The sequence below is a fragment of the Budorcas taxicolor genome, chromosome 20 (assembly GCF_023091745.1).
Source record: "Budorcas taxicolor isolate Tak-1 chromosome 20, Takin1.1, whole genome shotgun sequence".
Classification (NCBI taxonomy): Eukaryota; Metazoa; Chordata; class Mammalia; order Artiodactyla; family Bovidae; genus Budorcas; species Budorcas taxicolor.
The window spans coordinates 73,393,469-73,415,650 of record NC_068929.1 but is presented as its reverse complement, the minus strand read 5'-3'; the positions used below and the strand labels follow the sequence as shown (position 1 = coordinate 73,415,650).

Below are 22,182 nucleotides of genomic sequence, written 5' to 3'. Positions count from 1 at the left end.
TCAGAGGTCAGAGGCTATGTTTATTCTCATATGAATCTAATTAGACACAAAGGCAATGAGGTCTATTATGAACCTGGGGACTCCAGTGCTCACTGAGGGTCAGCAGGCAGACCCTGGTGGTCCTCATGAAGCACTGTGCCAGTGGTGCCTCCAGTGGCTTCTTTGTGTAAGAAAATGGTGACATCCCTCCTGATGCCGATTCCTTCTGCACGAGAGGAAGGGAAGCCTCCAGCTCCTGGAAGAATAGACCCCTGGGCTTCCCTTGAGGGGTGGAGGGGGAGGCATCTCTCTTCTCTCCTGTCCTTTCCACATTGTCAGCAGGATCCTCCCCCACTGTAACACACCCACACACTCACCCGGAAAGATGGCAGCTCTGTCACAGGTAGATCAACAACTCTTGATTTGATGGAAGTTTCCGAGTGAGTGAATGAATGGATGGATGGGTGTATAGATGGGTGGATGGGTGGATGGATGGGTGGGTGTATTGATGGGTGGATGGATGGATGGGTGGGTGGGTGGATGGATGGATGGGTGGGTGGATGGATGGATGGGTGGGTGGGTGGATGGATGGATGGATGGATGGATGGGTGGATGGATGGGTGGATGGATGGATGGGTGTATTGATGCGTGGATGGATGGGTGGATGGATGGATGGATGGGTGGTAGGATGGGTGGATGGATGGGTGGATGGGTAGATGGATGGGTGGATGGGTGGATGGATGGATGGGTGGGTGGATGGATGGGTGTATGGATGGGTGGGTGTATTGATGGATGGATGGATGGATGGGTGCATGGATGGATGGGTGGATGAATGGAGGGGTGTATGGATGGGTGGGTGTATTGATGGGTGGATGGATGGATGGGTGGGTGGATGGGTGGGTGGATAGGTGGATGGGTGGGTAGATGGATGGGTGGATGGGTGGATGGATGGGTGGGTGGGTGGATGGATGGATGAGTGGGTGGATGGGTGGATGGATGGATGGATGGGTGGATGGATGGGTAGATGGATGGGTGGATGGGTGGATGGATGGATGGGTGGGTGGATGGATGGGTGTATGGATGGGTGGGTGGATGAATGGAGGGGTGTATGGATGGGTGGATGGATGGATGGGTGGGTGGATGGGTGGATGGGTGGGTGGATGGATGGATGGTTGGGTGGATGGATGGATGGATGGATGGGTGGATGGGTGGATGGATGGATGGGTGTATTGATGGGTGGATGGATGGGTGGATGGATGGATGGATGGGTGGATGGGTGGATGGATGGATGGATGGGTGGGTGGATGGGTGGATGGGTGGGTGGATGGATGGATGGTTGGGTGGATGGATGGATGGATGGATGGGTGGATGGGTGGATGGATGGATGGGTGTATTGATGGGTGGATGGATGGGTGGATGGATGGATGGATGGGTGGATGGGTGGATGGATGGATGGGTGTATTGATGGGTGGATGGATGGATGGGTGGATGGGTGGGTGGATGGATGGGTGGATGGGTGGATGGATGGGTGGATGGGTGAATGGATGGGTAGATGGATAAATGGATGGGTGGGTGGATGGGTGGGTGGATGAATGGGTGGATGGATGGGTGGATGGATGGATGGATGGATGGGTGGATGGGTGGATGGGTGGATGGATGGGTGGATGGGTGGATGGATGGATGGATGGATGGGTGGATGGCTGTATTGATGGGTGGATGGATGGGTGGATGGATGGGTGGATGGATGGGTGGATGGGTGGATGGATGGGTGGATGGATGGATGGATGGATGGTTGGATGGATGGGTGGGTGGATGGGTGGATGGATGGTTGGATGGGTGGGTGGATGGATGGATGGATGGATGGATGGATGGTTGGATGGGTGGATGGGTGGGTGGATGGATGGGTATTTGGGTGGATGGGTAGGTAGCTGGGTAGATGGATGGATATGAGTAGGTGGTGGATGTATAGGTGAGTGATGGATAGGTAGGTGTGTAGATGGGTGGGTTGGTAGATGGATGGTGGATGGGCGGGTGTGTGAGTGGGTGTGCAGATGAATGACTAGATGAGTGGGTGGGTGAGTGGGTGAGTGGGTGAATGAGTGATGGGTGGATGAGGGGGTGGGTGGGTGGTGCTGCTGGTCTGGAGGGGGCTTGCCTCCATGTCTCTGCATGAGGCATTGCCTGACATGGAGTGATGCTTCCGTGAGGAGTGGGTCAGTGACTCACAGTGTGTCTATGAGGATGGAGGGATGCTACCCAGCCAACTACCCCTCCCCACTTACACGGAAGGGAGAAACAGGCCCTCCTGGATTAAGTGACCAATTGAAATACAATGTCAGAATTTCTGGTTTTGATAGTTCAGGGTAACCATTGTGCAGGGGCAGTTGGCTGTCTTCTGGGCAGTTGCGCACGGTGAGCTCAGTGCTAGCTGCGAGCACCTGTCGCCTCCCCGGGAGTCTGACCACGTGGGAGCCAAAGGCTCCACAGCAGGTCGGCCCCTTCCCCATTGGCATGCCCTGTGCTCTCTCCGTGGACCCCCTGCCACCCCCTGCGCCCGGCCCGCAGCCTAGGCACCTCTGCTCCCCTCCCCTCCCCCAGCCCTCACACTGGAGCCTGTCCCTTCCCACGGGGTCCTGGACGCTTGTTTCTCCACAGCCAGCTGTCCTCCGCTGTGGAGAAAGGGTGACTTTTAGACTGAGGTGCTTAGGAGTGTGTTTGGGGCGAGGTGGTGAGCGCTGCCTCTCTTACTCTGTGCAGAGGAGGGGGCATGGGGTGTGTCCCGGGGCCCATGGGGTGTGTGTGTCCTGGGCTATATGGGGTGTGTGTGTCCCGGGGCCCATGGGGTGTGTGTGTCCCGGGGTCCATGGGGGTGGGTATATGGGGTGTGTCCCGGGACATATGGTGTGTGTGTCCCGGGGTCCATGGGGTGTGTGTGTCCTGGGGTACATGGAGTGTGTGTGTCCTGGGGTACATGAGGCGGTGTGGGGTATATGGGGTGTGTCCTGAGACACATGGCGTGTGTCCTGGGGTCCATGGGGTATGTGTGTCCTGGGGTATATGAGGGGGTGTGGGGTATATGGGGTGTGTCCCGGGACATATGGTGTGTGTGTCCCGGGGTCCATGGGGTGTGTGTGTCCTGGGGTACATGGAGTGTGTGTGTCCTGGGGTACATGAGGCGGTGTGGGGTATATGGGGTGTGTCCTGAGACACATGGCGTGTGTCCTGGGGTCCATGGGGTATGTGTGTCCTGGGGTATATGAGGGGGTGTGGGGTATATGGGGTGTGTCCCGGGACATATGGTGTGTGTGTCCTGGGGTCCATGGGGTATGTGTGTCCTGGGGTATATGAGGGGGAGTGGGGTATATGGGGTGTGTCCTGGGACACATGGTGTGTGTCCTGGGGTCCATGGGGTGTGTGTGTCCTGGGGTATATGAGGGGGAGTGGGGTATATGGGGTGTGTCCCGGGACATATGGTGTGTGTGTCCCGGGGTCCATGGGGTGTGTGTGTCCTGGGGTATATGGGGGGTGGGTATATGGGGTGTGTCCCGGGACATATGGTGTGTGTGTCCCGGGGTCCATGGGGTGTGTGTGTCCTGGGGTACATGAGGGGGTGTGGGGTATATGGGGTGTGTCCTGAGACACATGGCGTGTGTCCTGGGGTCCATGGGGTGTGTGTGTCCTGGGGTATATGAGGGGGAGTGGGGTATATGGGGTGTGTCCTGGGACACATGGGGTGTGTCCTGGGGTCCATGGGGTATGTGTGTCCTGGGGTATATGAGGGGGCGTGGGGTATATGGGGTGTGTCCTGGGACACATAGGGTATGTCCCCAGGGTCCATGGGGTGTGTGTGTCCTGGGCTATATGAGGGGGTGTGAGGTATATGAGGTATGTCCTGGGACACATGGTGTGTGTCCTGGGGTCCATGGGGTATGTGTGTCCTGGGGTATGTGTGTCCCAGGGTCCATGGGATACGTGTGTCCTGGGGTATATGAGGGGGTGTGGGGTATATGGGGTGTGGGGTACATGGGGTGTGTCCTGGGGTCCATGGGGTGTGTGTGTCCTAGGGTATGTGAGGGGGTATGGGGTATATGGGGTGTGTCCTGGGATGCATGGGGTGTGTCCTGGGGTCCATGGGGTGTGTGTGTCCTGGGGTATGTGAGGGGGTATGGGGTATATGGGGTGTGTCCTGGGACGCATGGGGTGTGTCCTGGGGTCCATGGGGTGTGTGTGTCCTGGGGTATATGAGGGGGTGTGGGGTATATGGGGTGTGGGGTATATGGGGTGTGTCCTGGGACGCATGGGGTGTGTCCTGGGGTCCATGCGGTATGTGTGTCCTGGGGTACATGAGGGGGTGTGGGGTGCATGGGGTGTGTCCTGGGGCCCCTGGGATGCATGTAGTACATGGAGGGTGGGGTGCGTGGGTTCCTGGGGCCCAGCTGTCCTCCCCTAAGGGTGCAGGCCAAGCCAGCCGGGCACTCCTTTCACCTGGAGACGCTGGGGGGCACTGGCTGGGGATGAGGAATGCGGGGCAGGAAGACAGAGTCCCCGCCCCTTCTGGGCTCTGTGGGAGGGCGGCGGGCCCGCTGGATCAGGGCGGGTGAGCCTTAAGGCGCCCAGCGGACGGTGTCCGAGCCCCTGCCCTGCTTGTCCAGGGCTCACTTGTTTTCCGGGGCGTGTGACCGAGGAAGGGCGAAGGACTCTTCCTTCTGTCTTCGGAGCCCCTGTCCTTTAATCCCAGATTGGCTGCCAGCCCCCGTCTTGGCTGCCGAGGGCCCACTGACCTTTCTTCTCTGCAGTAACAGGGGAAGGGCTGGAGCCTGGGGGACGCGTCACTTTTCCAGGGCATCACCCTGTCCAGCACATGCGCTGGGGAACTGTCCCCCCTGGGTTAGCCCTTTGCTCCTTTTGTTGTGTTTTGTATTTAACAAGAAGAGATAGGGTGGAAAGAGATTGCGTTCCAGATGGGGGGTGGTGGAATCTCACATGGTTCCTACCTGGACCTCAGAAAGACTGGGTTTCCAGGACCCCCGAGCCGCCGCCCCTTCTGCCTCGGACTTCACACTCCGATCCCAGGCCGTGACCTGCCCTGATGAGACAACGCTGTGCTTATTAAGGGCAGGAGCCCTGAAGGGGTGAGCACAGGGATGAGGTGGATGGAGGGAAGGCCAGAGGTTCAGGACACAGGACAAAGCCGTGCTCACACCTGCAGGCCCCTTCTTGGTAGCAAAAGCCCAGACGACTAGGAGCTGGCGGTCTCTCTGCACCCACACCTGAGTCTCCTCCTGGGGGATGCCCTCTCACGCCACTGTGACTCACTCTGCTAGAGGCTGCCCGCTCCCACCGGGGGTGCGGGGACGTTGTAACAGACTGTCCCCTTGGCAGAGCGGAGGGCTGCGGCGTCTGATGGGCAGGGAGCTCCTGCTCTGCGGCACTCGGGGATCGGGATGGATTCCCAGCAGGAACAGCGGAGTGAAGGGCCTCTGGGTGGCACACCCCACACTCTGGCCATCAGGTTGCGCAGCTCGGTTTTCCCTGGAGCTGCAAGTCCTGAGACCAACCTGCTGCTGCTGCTAAGTCACTTCAGTCGTGTCTGACTCTGGGTGACCCCATGGACGGCTCTAGAGCTGAGGATACAAGTCTCCCTACCAGCTGAGGGGGCAGCAGGTACATGTCCCTATGTGGGAATAGAAGCTGGTGACCTGGGCTCAGAACATGGGCAGGCTGGCCCAGAGGCTGGGCAGGGCTAGTCTGGCCTTCAGGACCAGTGGGGTGTCGGGCAGCCCAGAGGGCAGGTGTGGCTCTCAGCCTGTGGGTGTCGGTGACCGGTGAGCCCCTCCCCATGGAGCCCGGTCCAGGGAGAGGAGACGCTTACCACCCCAGGACACAGCGTGGGGTCTGAGTGCTCAGTGAAGAGGCCAGCACGCTCCTTCCTGCGTGGCTGCCTCTCCGCGCTGGCCCCTCAGGGCTCCACTACCCCTGGAGAGGAGGAAGACCTTGGGGGCCAATCACGGTGGTTCCAGAAGGCTGGGCGAGGACCACAGTGTCACAGATAGACCCCCTCGGGGATGGGCTTTTCCAACCAAATGAAGCATCTGGAGACGGGAGCGGAAGGAGGCTGTGCCCAGTGGGGTGGCAAATCCCCCGGGTATCCCCTGAGAGGCCTCGGCAAGGAGATGGAAGAGATAGTGAGGCCCCGGAGCAGCTGCCTGCCTTGTGAGGGGCCCCCAGGTGACCCTTTGCATCTCTCTCCATCCGCCGAAGGAGTCCGGAGGCCCGGAGCCCTGAGATCATGGGGGTGGGGTGGGGGGGTGGGGAGGTGGGTTCGGTCAGGAAGCAGCGATTACGTCATGCAGTGTAGTTACAAAGGCATCGGCGAGGCTGTGCTAGGAACGTGCAGGACAGAGTCGATGGTGATAACCAGCTTTTCGAAGTGTGCGGGGGGGGCTTTCTGCTGTGACGGAGAGATATGCAGGGTTCAACAGTACAGGGACGTAGCCCAGGCTCCTGCTGCCGCCGCCCTGACCTCCAGTTCCTGTTTCCCTCCCACCTGCTACCCAGCGGAGAGGCCGTGGAGGAGTCAGGAGTGTGGGGAGCGGCTCCAGCCCCACCTCACAGACGGTCTAGGAAGGCCTAGGGCTTTGGGGTCCCGGGCCCCAGCAGAGAGTGCACTGCACACCAACACAGGAGCTTTGAGCTCTGCCCCAGGCAGGGCCGGCGAGGGCTGATCTAGCGTCTGCCAGCCCTCACCCTCCCCTTTAGGGGAGCGTGTCCCAGCGGAGCCAGGCCCAGGCTCCTGGCCACTCAAGGCGGTGAGGATGGAGGAGTGCATGGAGGAGAGGGCTTGCCCCTGGCTTGAGACCTGCACTCAGCGAAGCCCCTTCCCAGGCACGAGGAGCCCGAGGCAGAGCCCGGGGCCTCACAGGGCTGCATGTAGGTCTTTACAGCACCCTCCTGCCTCCTTCCCTGGTGGCTCAGATGGTAAAGCGTCTGCCTGCAATGTGGGAGACCCAGGTTCGATTCCTGGGTCGAGAAGATCCCCTGGAGAAGGAAATGGCAATCCACCCCAGCACTCTTGCCTGAAAAATCCCATGGGCGGAGGAGCCTGGTAGGCTATAGTCCATGGGGTCGCAAAGAGTCGGACACGAATGAGTGACTTCACTTTCACTTTCTGCATCCTTGATGGAGACCCACAGATTGTTGGTAGCAGATGGGACAGCTCACTCACTGCAGCATGGATTAAGAGGCAATGAGGGGTGTCTTTAAGATCCAAAGCATCGAATTTGCCCAACAAGGCCATTTTGTTTTATCACCTGAAAAAAGTTTTGACCTAGGCCCCAAAATGGATTAAAACAGATTTAAACTTGGAATGCCCGTCATTGTGAAAAGGTGTGTCTGCTTCCGTCTCAGAAGTTGCAGAGCACGGCTGATGGGGGTCACCTGGGCAAGGTGGGCTGGAGCTCCAGCATCTGAGTCTCTGATCCAGGGCTGGAGTAGGCTCGGTAAACATCATCACGAAGGTCATCTCCCCAGTTGGTGGTCTTCGTCACACACACACACCCCTTCCTCCCGACAGACACAGTTCTTACGGATCAACGTGCCTGCGGCAGCCACAAGGGCAGCACAGCGCTGTCCTTGTCTGAGAACCTCAGGGGTGACCTTCATTGTTCTTCCAAACACAACGTGGAGAAACAAATGCCACTCAATAGCTCCATGCATGCAAACATGCATATATACTCTTGAGAGTCCCTCGTACCTTAAGGAGATCCAACCAGTCCATCCTAAAGGAAATCAGCCCTGAATAATCATTGGAAGGACTGATGCTGAAGCTGAAGCTCCAGTACTTTGGCCACCTGATATGAAGAGCTCACTCACTGGTAAAGACCCCGGTGATGGAAAGATTGAAGGCAGGAGGAGAAGGGGACGACAGAGGATGAGATGGTTGGATGGCATCACTGACTGGATGGACATGAGTTTCAGAAAACTCTGGGAGACAGTGGAGGACAGAGGAGCCAGTCCGTGGGGTCACAAGGAGTCAGATGTGACTTAGCAACTGAGCAACAAGAACAAAATACATACATACATATACACACACTTCTGGGCACGTCTGAGGCTGTTTCTGGAAGAGATGAGCATTCGGATGGAGGGGGCTGAGTCCAGGTCCCCCTCACCAATCCACGTGTTCCGATCCATGGAAGTCTAAGCAGGACGGAAGGTGGAGGAGGGGGCCTGCTCTCGTCTGAGCCCAGACACCGTCTCCTCTTGCCCTCGGACATGAGTGCCTGACCCTCAGGTCTTCAGACACGGGGGGATTCATGCCAGCTGCCCTCTGGGTCTCCGGCCTTTGGACTGGGAGGGAACTGCACCCCTGCTTCCCTGGGTCTCCAGCTGCACAGGCAGAGGTGGGCCATCTCAGTCTCCGTGACTGTGCAGTTCAATTTCTAGATGGAATCTTGTCTTATATATTGGTTCTGTTCCTCTGGATAACCCTAGTACACATGTGTGTGTGTCCAGTACACGTCTTCCTTCACTTAGGATGAGGTTATGTCCTGATAAAACCATCACAATTTGAAAATATCACTAATGTGAAAAGTAGTGCGTACACTTGACCTTCTGAAGATTATAGCTTAGCTCCAGCCGCCTAAAACGCGCTCCGAACACTTACATGAGCCTGCAGTGGGGCAAACTCCTCCAACACGAAGTCTGTCTTACAATCAAGTGTTGAATAGTGCGTGGCATTGAATGCAGGCCTGAAAGTGGAAAACAGAATGATTGTCTGCGTAGAGTGGCTCTAAGTGTGTCCGTTGCTACCCCCTGGCTGGGGGCAAGTGGTGGCCACTGCCCAGCGTCTGAAGAGTGTCATTCCAGTGTCATCAGCACAGGAAAAGGAGAAAAATTAAAAACTTGAAATACAGTTTCTACCGAATGAGCAGTCATTGGAAGAACTGATGCTGAAGCTGAACCTCCAATACTTTGGTCACATGATGTGAAGAAGTGACTCATTGGAAAAGACCCTGATGCTGGGAAAGATTGAAGGTGAGAGGAGAAGGGGACGACAGAGGATGAGATGGCTGGATGCCATCACTGACTCGATGGACACGAGTTTGAGTAAACTCTGGGAGTTGGTGATGGATAGGGAGGGCTGGCATGCTGCAGTCCATGGGGTCACAAAGAGTCAGATATGACTGAGCGACTGAACTGAACTGAATTGATCTGAATGAGTATCACCTTCACACCATCATAAAGTCAAAAATCACCCAAGTCCAACCATGGTAAGTGGGGGACAACCTATATATGTGTGTGTGTATGTATACTCACTTGCAGAGCTTAATATTTAATCTATAATGACTCTTTTCTTATAAAATTAAAGTTTTTTTCAGTTAACTTTTAAATTTTGAGTTAACTGTAGATGTGCATGTAGTTTTGAGAAGTAACAGAGATCCTGCAAACACTTCACCAGGTTTTCCCTGATGGTGACATCTGCCTTCACGAAAGAGGGACGCTGCAATCAGGGCATTGCCATGGGAGCCGCCCACAGGCTCATTCAGAGCTCACAGTTCACCTGCCCTCATGTGTGTTTATCCTAGGTGGTTTTATCACACTCATAGTGTAACTCCTATCAACACCAGCTCAGTCTGGATACCAATCCGTAACCGCACGAGAATCCCTGGGCTAACATCACCACGGCGACGCCTGCCCTTCCCTTCTTCCCAGCCTCGGCAGCCGTGAAAATGGTCTCCACCTTTATTTATTAATATGTCTCTTTAAGTATCGCCTAAGGTGGAATCGTGCAGGATGCACTGAAGTGGGATTTTTTTCACTCGACGTGACGGTCCTGAGACCCATCCCAGTTGCCGTCAACCCCAAGGAGATCGGGGCTGGAGGGACCTCAGGATATCATGAGCATGGACCCGATGGAGACCCTGCCTCCCGTCTCCTTCTGTGAGGGGCTACACATAAAGCTGCTGTGAACATCCACGTGCAGGTCTGCGTGAACACTGTTCTCACTGCTTGCAGAAAAATGCCAGAGAAGAGAATGCAAATGCTGGGTCCTGGGCTGTGTGCCTCCTGCCGGGGCCCACCAGGGGCAGTTCCGGAAAACCTGCACCTTCCCCATCACCCCATTAACTCGGGAGCCAACCTGCTTCTCAGACGCGTGCCAGCATTCACCACTGTCCCTACTGTTGGTCTGACGAACCACACTGAACATTAAGAGTCACCTGGAAAAGTGAAAGCTATACCTATATGCGGCTTCCCTGCTGGCTCAGAGGTTAAAGCATCTGCTTGGAATGCAGGAGACCCGGGTTCGATCCCTGGGTTGGGAAGATCCCCTGGAGAAGGAAATGGCACCCCACTCCAGTACTCTTGCCTGGAGAATCCCATGGAAGGAGGAGCCTGGTAGGCTACAGTCCATGGGGTCGCAAAGAGTTGGACATGACTGAGCGACTTCACTTTCACTTTCTTTCATGCCTATCTATAAACACGGACCTCTGTCTAAATCTAAACTGAGGTTCCCAATAATCAGTGATCATTTACAATTAGCTAAACAGCAGGTCAGCCTGGTCAGGAGAAGACATGAGCCAGCATTTGGCTTCTTGAAGAAAGAAGACTACACCAGGATCCTCACTTTCCATTTATTTTCTGATGAGAAAGAACATTTTCTTCTGGATAGGAAGCCCCGTGTTGGACTCGGAACATCTCCGCTTCAGCGGGTGCTCCTCTTGTTATATGCCCTCAGCATCCTCTGGGCCAGCTGTCTCCACCATCACCTGGGGCTGTGGGAGGGGCGGGCCGAGGCCTCTGAAGGCCTCGACCCCCCAGGGGTGCCTGGGGTGGATTTAGTTACATCTGGGAATCTTGGAACTTACAGGAATTTAAACCATTTGGTGGAGAAGTCCATCCTGGAGGCACAGAGCAGGTTCCCCTCACCTCACCTGGCAGCCAGGTGGAGCATGGCCCCAGGGTTTAGAGAACAAGACCCCCAGCGTACTCCCCATGCCCCTGAGGTTTCTAAACAGGGTTTCCAAGCCTCCTTTGAAGGTCTCCAGGAAGACGCCTATCTTCAGCTCACTGTCAGTTTGGCGGCGGGTGTCCACACGTCTGCAGTGTTGGCAGAAAAAAGCCAATTCTGACTCCATATTGGAACTGTTTCTTTGACTTGCTTTTCCTTGCTATTGTTATTATAATCAAAACCCTGCCCCTTGGCCTGACTGTTAAACTAAAATGCGTTTGTTCAGGACGTTGTCCACTTACAGATGGTAAGAAGGAGGAAATTAACACATCTTCTGCCTGAGGCTTGCCAGTCGAGGAGATACTTGCAGGACTGATGGCTCTTTCTATTTTACTTCTTCACCACCTCTCCTTCTCTATTTTGTCTTTTAACTTCACTTCCTTACCTCCCTCGTCTCTGTTCTGTAAAAGAACCTGGCATCCAGACCGCGTAGGATGGTTATTTTGAGACGTTGGTCTGCCACCTTCTTTGTCAACCTTCTTTTCGAATAAAGTTGTGTTCAAAATCATGTTCTTTTTGGCAACAAACACCTCATCTCCCAGATTCACTAGCCTGTTGTGCAAGCTTAGACTTGGTAACAGGATGGTTATGGGTTGGTGTCCTGGAGGAAAGGTGGCCTCAAAGGTCCTTTACAACACCCATCTAAGTGTCTGTTATAGGTTTGTGGATTGGATCCAGGCAGATGGAGCTAGAAATGGTCCAAGAACATGGTCCAAGAACCGCTCCTCAGGACAAATCCACACACTGGGGATTTTCCTTGTGAAACCCAGGCTTCTCCTACTCGGTTGGCTCCCTGAGTTGTGAAGAGGCTGGGCCCAGGGCAGGGCCATGGGTTGGCTCCTGGGCAGCGGGGGGCGTTGGCTGTGGGATGGCTCCTGGGCAGCGGGGGGCGTTGGCTGTGGGATGGCTCCTGGGCAGCGGGGGGCGTTGGCTGTGGGGTGGCTCCTGGGCAGCGGGGGGCGTTGGCAGCGCATGGAGTGGCCGCGGCTGTTGTTTGATCAGGAATGAAATCTGCCAAGGTGACAGCGGCCGGCTCTGCCTGCCTCTCCAAGCTGGTCATTAAAAATGGAGCAGGGCAGGACGAGCCCCGGAGGCCCGTGTTCTCTGCAGATACAAGAGAGAGACAAGTTCACGGCGTGTCACCAGCAATATTCATTCGTGTTTCCTCTTCAGACCGGCTCTGCGGCCTCCTGGCCGGAGCAAGGATGCCATGCTAAAGACAATCAAAGGGCCTTTGAGGATTTCCCAGGCGGAGAGGGTGAGGGAGGAGGTGGGAAGAGCTCATCACTCTCTGCTCCTTGGGGAAGGGGCTGTCTTGTTGCGGGGTGGGGGTTGGGGGTCTGCTCCAAGCATCCTTGGAAAAGAAGGTAGCCTGGTGCCATGGGATGGGGACCTCGCCTCTGCATCACGGTTTTTGCTTTTTAATAATAGATGGATGCAAGCAGCTTGGGCATGCCAAACAAATTCTCTGCACAAAAACTCAACTGTCGGAATGAGGCGCATCTGCCCACCGAGTGCACTCAGGGGGAACGTACCCACTGGCCACGCGGCCTGGGAAGGAGGCCCCGCCTGCTGGTCTCATGAATGTTTAGTGAGGATCTGTGCTCCTGCCGTCGCAGACAGGAGCAGGAGCTGTGCGGCTGCAGTGTTGGAAGCAGCTTCTCAGGGAAGAGGTGGGGAGGCTTTTGTGGGATGGGGGTCTGTAGGCATTTCCATGGTAGGGTGGGCCTGAATCACTTCGTGAAGCCTGGAAGCCTGGGAGCAGCCTGGCTCTAGGCCAGCTTTCTGTATATGAGCCTTTCCGCGGCTTGTCCCGGAAGAGGAGACGTTTTCACGCGCTGTATCTTGATTTACTCTTGGGCAGCTCTGCCGAAGAGCAAGATCAGTTTGCCCACCCTTCCAAGCGCAGCCTCAGAGAACTGCCGCCTCCCTCTGTGGACAGGCTGAGTCCCAGGGTCTCAGAAAACTGCCTTCAGGAGCCAAGGTGTGGAGACGAGACCTGAGAGTCTTCATGGTCCACCCCAGACCTTGGCAAACTCCCCGGGCACCGGGCCAAGCTCGGCCCTGGTAACTGTCGGGGAGGCTGGCCCATGGCTACGCTCTCCAGGACCGCAGAGGGAGACTGGAAGCCGTAAGAAACTGTACCTGGATCCTAATGAGTTTTGTGGCCTAGAGGCAAGTTCGTCTACCTCTGGGTCATTGTTTAGAGGGGACGGGAAGCTCTCCGGTCAGCCTGAAGGCTCAGGCAGAAGACACGAAGAGGTGAGCCGGCAGGTGACCGGCCGGAACAGGTGGGGGTTATTTTAAACGCCTTCCAGGAATCTGACAGGCAGGGTGGAAGGACGGAGTGACCTTCCTCTCGGGTGGTCTTCAGGAGTCCCAGGTGCGTTTACGCACTGACGCGCCTTCCGTCAGGCTGCCCGGCGCTACCGGCACATGCTAGCCTTTGAGGACGGCTGGGTGCAGTGGGCTGGAGTGGAAGCTCCTCCCATCTCCATGGGCTGAGTTTGGGGTTCTTTAAAACACAGATTCTTCCTGTTCTTGTCCTGTGTTTCTTTCTTTCCTTTTTGCAGACACAGCAGGCAACACAAGGGCTCCGTCAAGAGGGCTGGACTCCAGCATGGAGGCCGCCTGGAGGCTGCCCGGCTGGACAGGAGATGGGATGGCGGGCTCCCAGGACCCCCAGAGAGTGTCTCCCCGGAACCGAACTGTGCTCGAGCCTGCGACCCACCTTTTCCTCGCTCTGCAGAGGCTTCTGCTTCTGCTGACAGAGGAGCCTGCCCAGGGTGACGCCTGGCCTCACAGCAGGCTCAGGGTGATTTCCCCTCCTTTCCTGGCTCCTGGCGGCCAGAGTGGGTCACAGGGGTGCCTGTGGTCAGCAGGAACAGGGACCGTGGGCGAGCTCGTGGGCAGAGTGTGGTGGCCTTGGATGCTGAGAAACATCCCAGGCTGCATCCCAGAAGCTGGCCAAGCCCCTAGGAAAGGCGACCATGCTTCTGCGTGGTGTGGCTGTCCCAGGGAGCTGGCTGAGTCCTGCTGCAGTCTCGGGAGCTTGTGGCCTTCATCTCAGGAGGCCTCTGCCCCTCACAAGGCTGCACCTGACTCACTACAGAGTGTGGGGAACTGCCGGCCCCAGACCAGGGGTGCGGGCCCTTAGCTGATCAGTGAGATGCCTTCCATGTGCATTCAGGCCTGTCTGCCCTGCAGCTGCCCCGCCCTGCCCTGCAAGGCTGTCTCCATCCTGGTGTGAGCCAGCCTGCCTGGAGCAGGGGCTTCCCAGACCCCGGGGGCCACTCTCTGCGAAGTTGGCTGTTAAAGGCAGATGGCCGGGAATTAGTGCAGCCTGACCTTCTTTTCCGCATGTGCGTCGTCCTCCTGAACTGGGCCTGAGCCTGTGGGGCAGGAGCAGGTCTGCGGTGGAGGGGCGGGCATCCACAGGGGTGAGAGACCCGGGAAGACACTCAGAAGCTGGCAAATCTGTCCTCCTCACCGATCTCCAGGGGTAAAAACCACGTTGCCAGGTCTTCCCCATGGAGACTGAGGCTTGAGAGGCTCTAGAATGGCTCACCTATTCTGTCTCCTTCAAACAAAAGCCATCAGGGATTGGTCAAGGATGGCATGGACCAGGGAGGGGTGTTGAAAAACGGGCTCTGGGATGAATTTCCAGAGAGGGGGGAGCAAGGGTGCTCCCACCACAGAGCAGGGTGGTGGACTCTTGTTACCCAGATTCGAGGGTGAGACGAGAATTCCCACGAGTCTGAAGGTGTGTCTGTAGAGCACCTCTCTCTGTATTCGTCTCAACGCCCTTCTAACCCGTCATTTGTAAACTGCTGCCGCTGGTGAAAATCACCGGCGCCCGGTGGACACTTAGACCTGCAGAAGATCCGTATCCACGTCTGCCGTCCGTCTTGGCTTCATCCCTGAGGCTGTGGTCACGTGGCTGCCGCCCAGGCCCCCCCCCGTCCTCTCCCTGGTCTCCACCACCCACCCCTGGACACGCTTTGCAAAACACAAGTGAGAAACGACACTCACACACGCCTGCCCTTCGGACTTGCTTCTGGGAGAGCCAGCGGGGGTCACGGGCGCTCACATTCTGTCCACTCAGAGGAGATGGGCTGTACAGTCCCCAGGCCCCAGGTGGACCCCCAGACCCAAAGCGGCAGGGTGGTCGCTTTGGGCCATCACCTCTCCCACCCTGCTGCCAACAATCCCCACGCGCCCAACCGGACTCACTCCAGCTGCTTGAACCAGCCTCGAATGTCTGCTCTCATTTGATTTTTGTCTAGCACATCAGACGCTCAAAAGTCAGGTGGGTAATCTGAAAAGAAGAAATCTACGATGTTGTCAGCACAGAGCTAAGAGAAGCCTCGCGTGGCCGGTGGGGATTTCCGTCTGACCGTCTGATGTGCGGGTAGGACCAGGCGCCACCGCCCCCAAGGACGCAAGTTTCGAGGCTTGAAAACGCTGCAGCCACACTCCTGTTCCTGCGTCCACACGCAGCAGGGTCTCCTCACCTGCACTGATGCTTTTACACGTTTAGGATCATGTGTTCTGCTCCTTACTTTTCAAGACACCTGCACCCCTGCACCTTTGGGGGCCAGTCCCAGACCCCCTCCGAGAGGCAGTGGGAAACTTCGCTGGAGCCGCTGGGGGCTCAGCAGCAACAGTGAGCTGGTCCCTTTCCTGCTCATTTTAATTTTAAGACGTGTAGGCAAAGCCGCACCCCCTCCATGTTCAAATTCCCTTCTAAAAATGGACTGCCATAATTATATGTTAAATATGATTCAAACCTGCAGGGAACTGGGACTCAATAAGCATGAAAAAATTAATGAAAAGCTTAATTATTATAATAATACCATTAAAATCTAATAAAGGGAGAAAAAACTAGATTTCATTCTATTTAGCTTGGGCATCTAATATCTTTTCTCCCCCCCTTTAGCAGAACTGTAATTAATTTAGACTTGGGTTTTCCGAAAAGCTAAATTATGTGCTGCAATACTTAGGATTTTTAGAGGAAAAAGGAAACGGAGTATGGAAGAAATCACATGAAACGGTGGAGGCTGGTGCAGCTCCGTCCTGTAGAATTCACGTCAAGGGCTGCAGGTTCAGGAGGGCCAATCTTTTTTTTTTTTAAACCACTTTTAATTATTAATGAAACTTCCAGCTGCTCCGACTCCCTCCTTAGCCCCAGAGCTGCACCGTGTACAGGTATTTAAGGCTCAGGTGTCAGTTAGCAGTAGTGGATGCTCTGGGCGTTTGTAAAAAGTCTGCTCACCCTGGGCCAGCCCCACCCCACCCCACCTCCAACTCCTGAGAAAGCTCACAGCCCAGAGCGCCAAGAGTGACACTCCCAGCTTGCCTTTGCGGTGGAAGGGGTCTATTTCTTTCTCTTTTAAGCTCAACTTTTATTTTATACTGGAGCACAGTTGATTAACAATGCTGAGCTAGTTTGGGTGTGCGGTAGAGCGGTTCGCTTATTGGATAGCACAGTGGCGCTCGAGTGAAGAGTCTGCCTGCCGTCGCAGGAGACGCAAGAGAAGAGGGTGCGAGCCCTGGGTCGGGAAGATCCCCTGGAGGAGGCACTGGCAGCCCCCTCTAGTATTCTTGCTGGAGAATCCCATGGACAGGGCAGCCTTGAGGGCTACAGTCCATGGAGCTGAAACAGTCGGACGTGACTGAGCACAGCACCTTCTTTCCCACGTAGCTTCCTACAGGATACGGAGTAGACTTCTCCGTGCTACGTAATCAATGCTTGTTGGTTATCCGTATTATACACAGTGGTGCGTGTGTGTTAATCCCAGGCTTTTGGAGTGCATTTCTTTATCCATCAAGTGTTCTTGGACAAGCCTCCCCAGAGCCCGAGGCACAGGGCACAGTGATGGGAATCGTGGTCTTGACCCTACAGGAGACAGTACTTTCCCCTAATAATTCAGTCCCACTGCAGCTCCTTTCTGAAGAGCGTGACCTCACCTCTGGTCCACTGCTCCATAACCGTATAAAGACAGTTTGGGGGTTTATTTGTTCCACAACATTTGCTGGACACATACTACATGGAAGATTCCTTCTCGGCCCTGGGAAGTCAACTCTACACAAGCATCATAAGAGGTAAAAGGGAATTAATTGAATAGTTTGGGTGCCGTACCAATGGCAAAAACATTGCTGGCTCTTTGCTTTGACTGGTGGCTAGGGGCCCCCCAGATCTGTTTTATTTTCATTTCTGGTTGGAACAAAGAGCGGTCACTAAGTCCTGTCAGTTCTGGGTCTGAGTTCTTCTGGCGAGACGCTTTCCATTGCCAGCTCTCAGATCAGTCAGCCTTTGCTCGAGTCACGCTGCGTCGATGACCCACCCTTCACATCCCAACTGGATGTTGCCAAGTGTTGAACTCGGGGCCTGACGCAGAGACGCACGGGGCCGTGGCCACTCACCTGGGGCCCACCAGCCCGAGTGGTTGCCAGGGGGAGAGGAGTGCCTGCCTCCTGGGGAGTCCGGAGTCTCTGGGACCCTCAGCCTCCCTGAACAGGCCCGGAGCTCGGCTCTGCTGCTCGTGGGCTGGCCAGGGTGCCTCTTGGTCAAGGAAGTCCTCTGTCCACCTGCCTACCTATTTATTCAAATAATGTTTTTCTTGGCTGTGCTGAGTGGCTCTGGGTCCTAACCTCCAGACCACCAGGGAGATGCCCCCATTTATTCATTTATGCATTTTTGAGAAGTACTTGACCACACTCTGAACGTTTAAGGTGTAGAACATGACGGCTCGGTTCACATACACGGTGGAATGATTGCAATAACTTTGGGTAAACAGCAACCTTCTCATACTGATACGATAAAAAGGAAAGAAAGAAGAGGAAAAGCGCTTTCCCTTGTGATGAGAACCCTTGGACTTGCCCTCTGAACACCTCTCCTGTGTGTGACGTGAAGCGTTCGCAGTGGTCCTTACACTGCACGTCACACCCCCAGGCCTTCCTTATCCCTGGAAGTTTATGCGTTTGACCGCCCTCCTCTGATTCCTCTGCTAACCTCAAGTCTGATCTTTCTACTGCTTTCTACTTCCGTTCTGTTGGATTCCACATATAAGTGAGGTCCTAGGGTGTTTGTCTCTCTCTGTCTGACTTACTTCATTTAGCACAAGGCCTTCAAGGTCCGTTCATGTTGTGAACCATTCAAAAATGGTAGAATTTCCAAACTTTTATGCCTGAATAAAATTCCTTTCTTTCTCCCTCATACATACATGTGTATATGTGTATAACTTATTGTTCAGCCACTCAGTCATGTCCGACTCTGTGACCCCATGGACTGCAGCACGCCAGGCCTCCCTGTCCTTCACCATCTCCCGGAGTTTGCTCAAACTCATGTCCATTGAGTCGGTGATGCCTTCCAACCATCTCATCCTCTGTCTTCCCTTTCACCTCCTGCCTTCACTCTTTCCCCGCATCAGGGTCTTTTCTAATGAGTTGGCTCTTTGCATCAGGTAGCCAAAGTATTGGAGCTTCAGCTTTAGCACTGTGTGTGTGTATGTATATATATATATATATAAATGTAAATATATGTAAATATTTATCCATATACATATATAATCATACATGAATGATGCTGCAGTGAACACTGGGGTGCAGACACATTTTTGAGTTAGTGTTTTTATTTCCTTTGGATACATTCCCAGAAATAAAATTGCTTGGACACACGGTGGTTCTATTTTCAATTGTTTGAGCACCTTCCAGATTGTTTTCGCAGTGACGGCGCCCAGTCACATCCCCACGGCAGCGAAGGGGGCTCCCTTTCCTCCACATCTCCACAGCATTTGCTGTATCTTTTTGGTGACGGCCACTCTGACAGGTGTGAGGTGATGGTTCATCGCGGTTTGATCTGTCTCCCTGAGGACTACTGATGTTGAGCATCTTTCCATGTAACTGTGGAGCATCTGTGTGTTTTATTTGGAGAAATGTCTATTCAGATCCTTTGCCAATTTTTAAAATTTTGTTTTTATTTTATATTTTTGCTCCTGAGCTGTGTGAGTTCTTTATATAACACGGGTAGCAACTACTTACCTTACAGATGGTATTTCTTCCCGCTCTGTACGCTGTCTTTCCTGGCATTTCCTCTTACACAGATGTTGATCCTAAGGCATCAAGGTCCCCTCCTTAGGATCTCATTTACGGTGATTACTTCCTCAGGGGCCCTGTCACCAAACACAACCACACCGAGGGTTAGCGTTTCAACATTTGAGTTTTGACTTCCCAGGGGGCACTAGCAGTGAGATACCCGCCTGCCAGTGCAGGGGACGTCAGAAAGGCAGGCTCCATCCCTGGGTTGGGAAGGTCCTCTGGAGAAGGGAAGGGCAACCCACTCCTGCGTTCTTTCCTAGAGAATCTCATGGTTAGAGGAACCCGGTGGGCTATAGCCCGCGGGATTGCAAAGAGTCGGACACAACTAAAGCAGCTTAGCACAGACACCAGCAAACCATCTCCAGCACTAGCTATTTGCTATTTTGAGGGGAGGTGCAGTCTAAAAGACACCTGTTGCTCTGGAGATAAAGCAGAGCTCAAGGAAATTCTCAAAAGGAACTTTCTGTACTTTGCGTGACTGGCTGCCCATGGCTTTGGGTCAGGAACGTGCTGGGAATGCCCTTTTCCCTGGGATCATGGCTTTCTATGGTTAGTTTTCCAGGTTAGCCATCTCCCTTAAAGAAAGGAATGCACGCTGGGCTGCAGACACGGCCATGGTTCACGCAGACAGTCTGGAAGACACGTGTGGGTGGCGGGGATGGAACCCAGCCTCACCCATCTTGTTGGCAGGGGCAGATGGCTCATGGTTTGTCCTCTGAAGCTGTCTCCAGACTCGGAGGAAGCAGAGCTATTTCCATCCAGCCTCTATCTGATGTCGCAAGCAGCACAGGCAGATACTCGGTGCCGGGCGGTGGCTTCAGCCGAGCTCTGGGTCCAACGGCAGATGCTCAGAGCCCACCTGGAGCTCGACACGGGGCCGGGCTGCCCTGAACCCTGACTTTCCTGCAGCAGGGTGCAGGGGAGCAGCTGGCCTGGATCTCATGGCAACACGGGGACCAAGCCGCTTGCAGGGAGGGCCTGTCCTCCCCCTCGGGCAGAGCCCCGAACCAGAACTGGAACGACCCCTGAGCGGTGGATGGGACCACTGACACCAGGTGAACACAAACGAAAGAATCCCTCATGAGGTCTGGGGCCGCCCTGCTAAGGGGCGTAAGGCAGCAGTTTCTGAGTCGCCTGGCCAGGCGGCCACCACCTTCTCAGTGTCCCCAGGGGAGCCCCCCACCCTGGAGAAGCAGTTTGGGGGCAAAGCTGGCCTGACTGGCCTAAATGAGCCTTCAGCGCTTGCAGCCCTGGGGCCAGCAACCACCACTGGCAGAGCCTTATCCTTGGCCCAAGAAGCAGGCCCTTTACAGCTGCCATAAAACACTGCGGGACCCCTTTGCCAGCAGAGTTTGGAAGCCTGAGTAAGACTCACCAGAGCCGTACCCCTGTCGCGGGGCCGACATCTGCAGGGTGAGGGGCTCCAGCCTGGGGAGACTGGGAGGCGGGCTGTGTTGTGCTTTCCAGGCCAACTCGAGCGGCGTCTTCATGCAGCCGGAATGCAAGCTGGGCTGTGCGTGTTCTGATGTATCAGTGTGGCGCAAACCCCCAGTTCTCAGAGTGAGCTGCATTTTGTCAGGGGCCTCCAGGTGTCTTTTCATTAGCTAGCTGGATCCTGCCTGGCGCCTGAAGGCGGCAGAACAGCACGCGCAGGTCTAACAACTATGGGGCCAAGAATTTGGGGAAAAGAATAGAAACATGTTCTGCGGAGGACACGTCATGGGAAATGATACGGCGCTCGTTTTACGACGTGCTGAAGCTGCCAGGAAATGGGACACTGGTGCATTTTGGCTGGTGGGTACCATCTGATCACCCCCATTTCCAAACAAGCTGTTGCTGGAGCATAAATGGGGAGAAACCATCCGTGGAAATTAAAGGATCTATGCCTTCTCTGCACACTGTTAAACGAGGCTCAAAAGACAGACGAGCCTAAACTGTCTCTGGTCTCGAGAAGACTGCTGTCCATCACCAGCGTGAGACGGCCCTGCTGGTGCAAGGGACCCTATGGTTCCTGATAGGAGGCGTCTATGTGGCCTTCCTCACTCCCACTCGAGTGTGTGGGTCGGAGGTCATGAGCATCAAAACCAGGGACTGCCTCAGAATGCAGATTCCGGGGCCCATGCCAGGCCTCCTGTATCAGAACTTGGTGGGGTGAGCTTAGGGCATGGACCTCTAACAAGCTGTGGGGATGAGGCGGGCCATCTGTAATTTAAGGGCACTAGAGCACAGAGGGGAGAAGGCAATGGCAACCCACTCCAGTGTTCTTGCCTGGAGAATCCCAGGGATGGGGGAGCCTGGTGGGCTGCTGTCTATAGGGCTGCACAGAGTCAGACATGGCTGAAGCGACTTAGCAGCAGCAGCAGTGCACGGGGGCTGCTGGGCCACGGCTTTCATCTCGGGATGCACGCGGAAAAGATGCCCGGACTCTGGTCCCGGGACTTGGGGTGTTAGCTGCTTTTTACGCAGCACCTTTTAAGGTAAGGCAACTTGGTACCTTGGTGGTCATTTTTGTCCTCTCTAAAATAGCGCCCTGGCTTTGTCCATGTTCTTCCTTCTGAGGTCCCTGGGGACTGAGGTGCCCCTTGGCATGCTGACAGTCCTTTGTTAGCCAAGGGTTACAATGTGCTGAACACCGAGTCGGGGACCGCGTTTCAGTGGGGCTGATTCAAAGGCGTGCCCGGGGGGTTGGCATTCGCCCACAGTTCCACTCTTTCTGCTCTTCTTTCTTTATTCTTCGTGTTCTAAGATTCCCTCTTTTACCATTTTCTTTCTGTTTAAGGAAATCTCTGTCACAGTCTTTCAGGGTAAGTCAGCACACATGCCTAGGTTTCCCTCACTCGGGGGCACCCTGATACAGCCACCGTTCATTCATTCCGCGCCGAGGCTCCCACCGGGTCGGCGCTCCGGCGGGGAGCGCTTTCCTCTGAGCGACGGAGGATGTGCGTCGCCTGCCCTGGACTCCCTCCTGCCCAGCTAGGGCCCTGCTGTAACTTAGGCCATTTTCTTCCGTACCCGCTGCTTCTCTCTCACGTGTTTCCCTGCTTTAGCGTTCAGAAGTCCGACTATGACGTGTTTGGTATGAATTTGGGGGGGAT

At 55.1% G+C, this 22,182-nt stretch overlaps 1 non-coding gene across 1 annotated transcript; it reads left to right on the top strand.

Annotated features, from left to right (window-relative positions):
* The first annotated feature begins 10,229 nt into the window (after positions 1 to 10,229).
* Positions 10,230 to 10,301, top strand: TRNAS-GGA (transfer RNA serine (anticodon GGA)). The gene has a single exon. It is a non-coding gene; the product is annotated as a tRNA-Ser (tRNA).
* Positions 10,302 to 22,182: the final 11,881 nt, after the last annotated feature.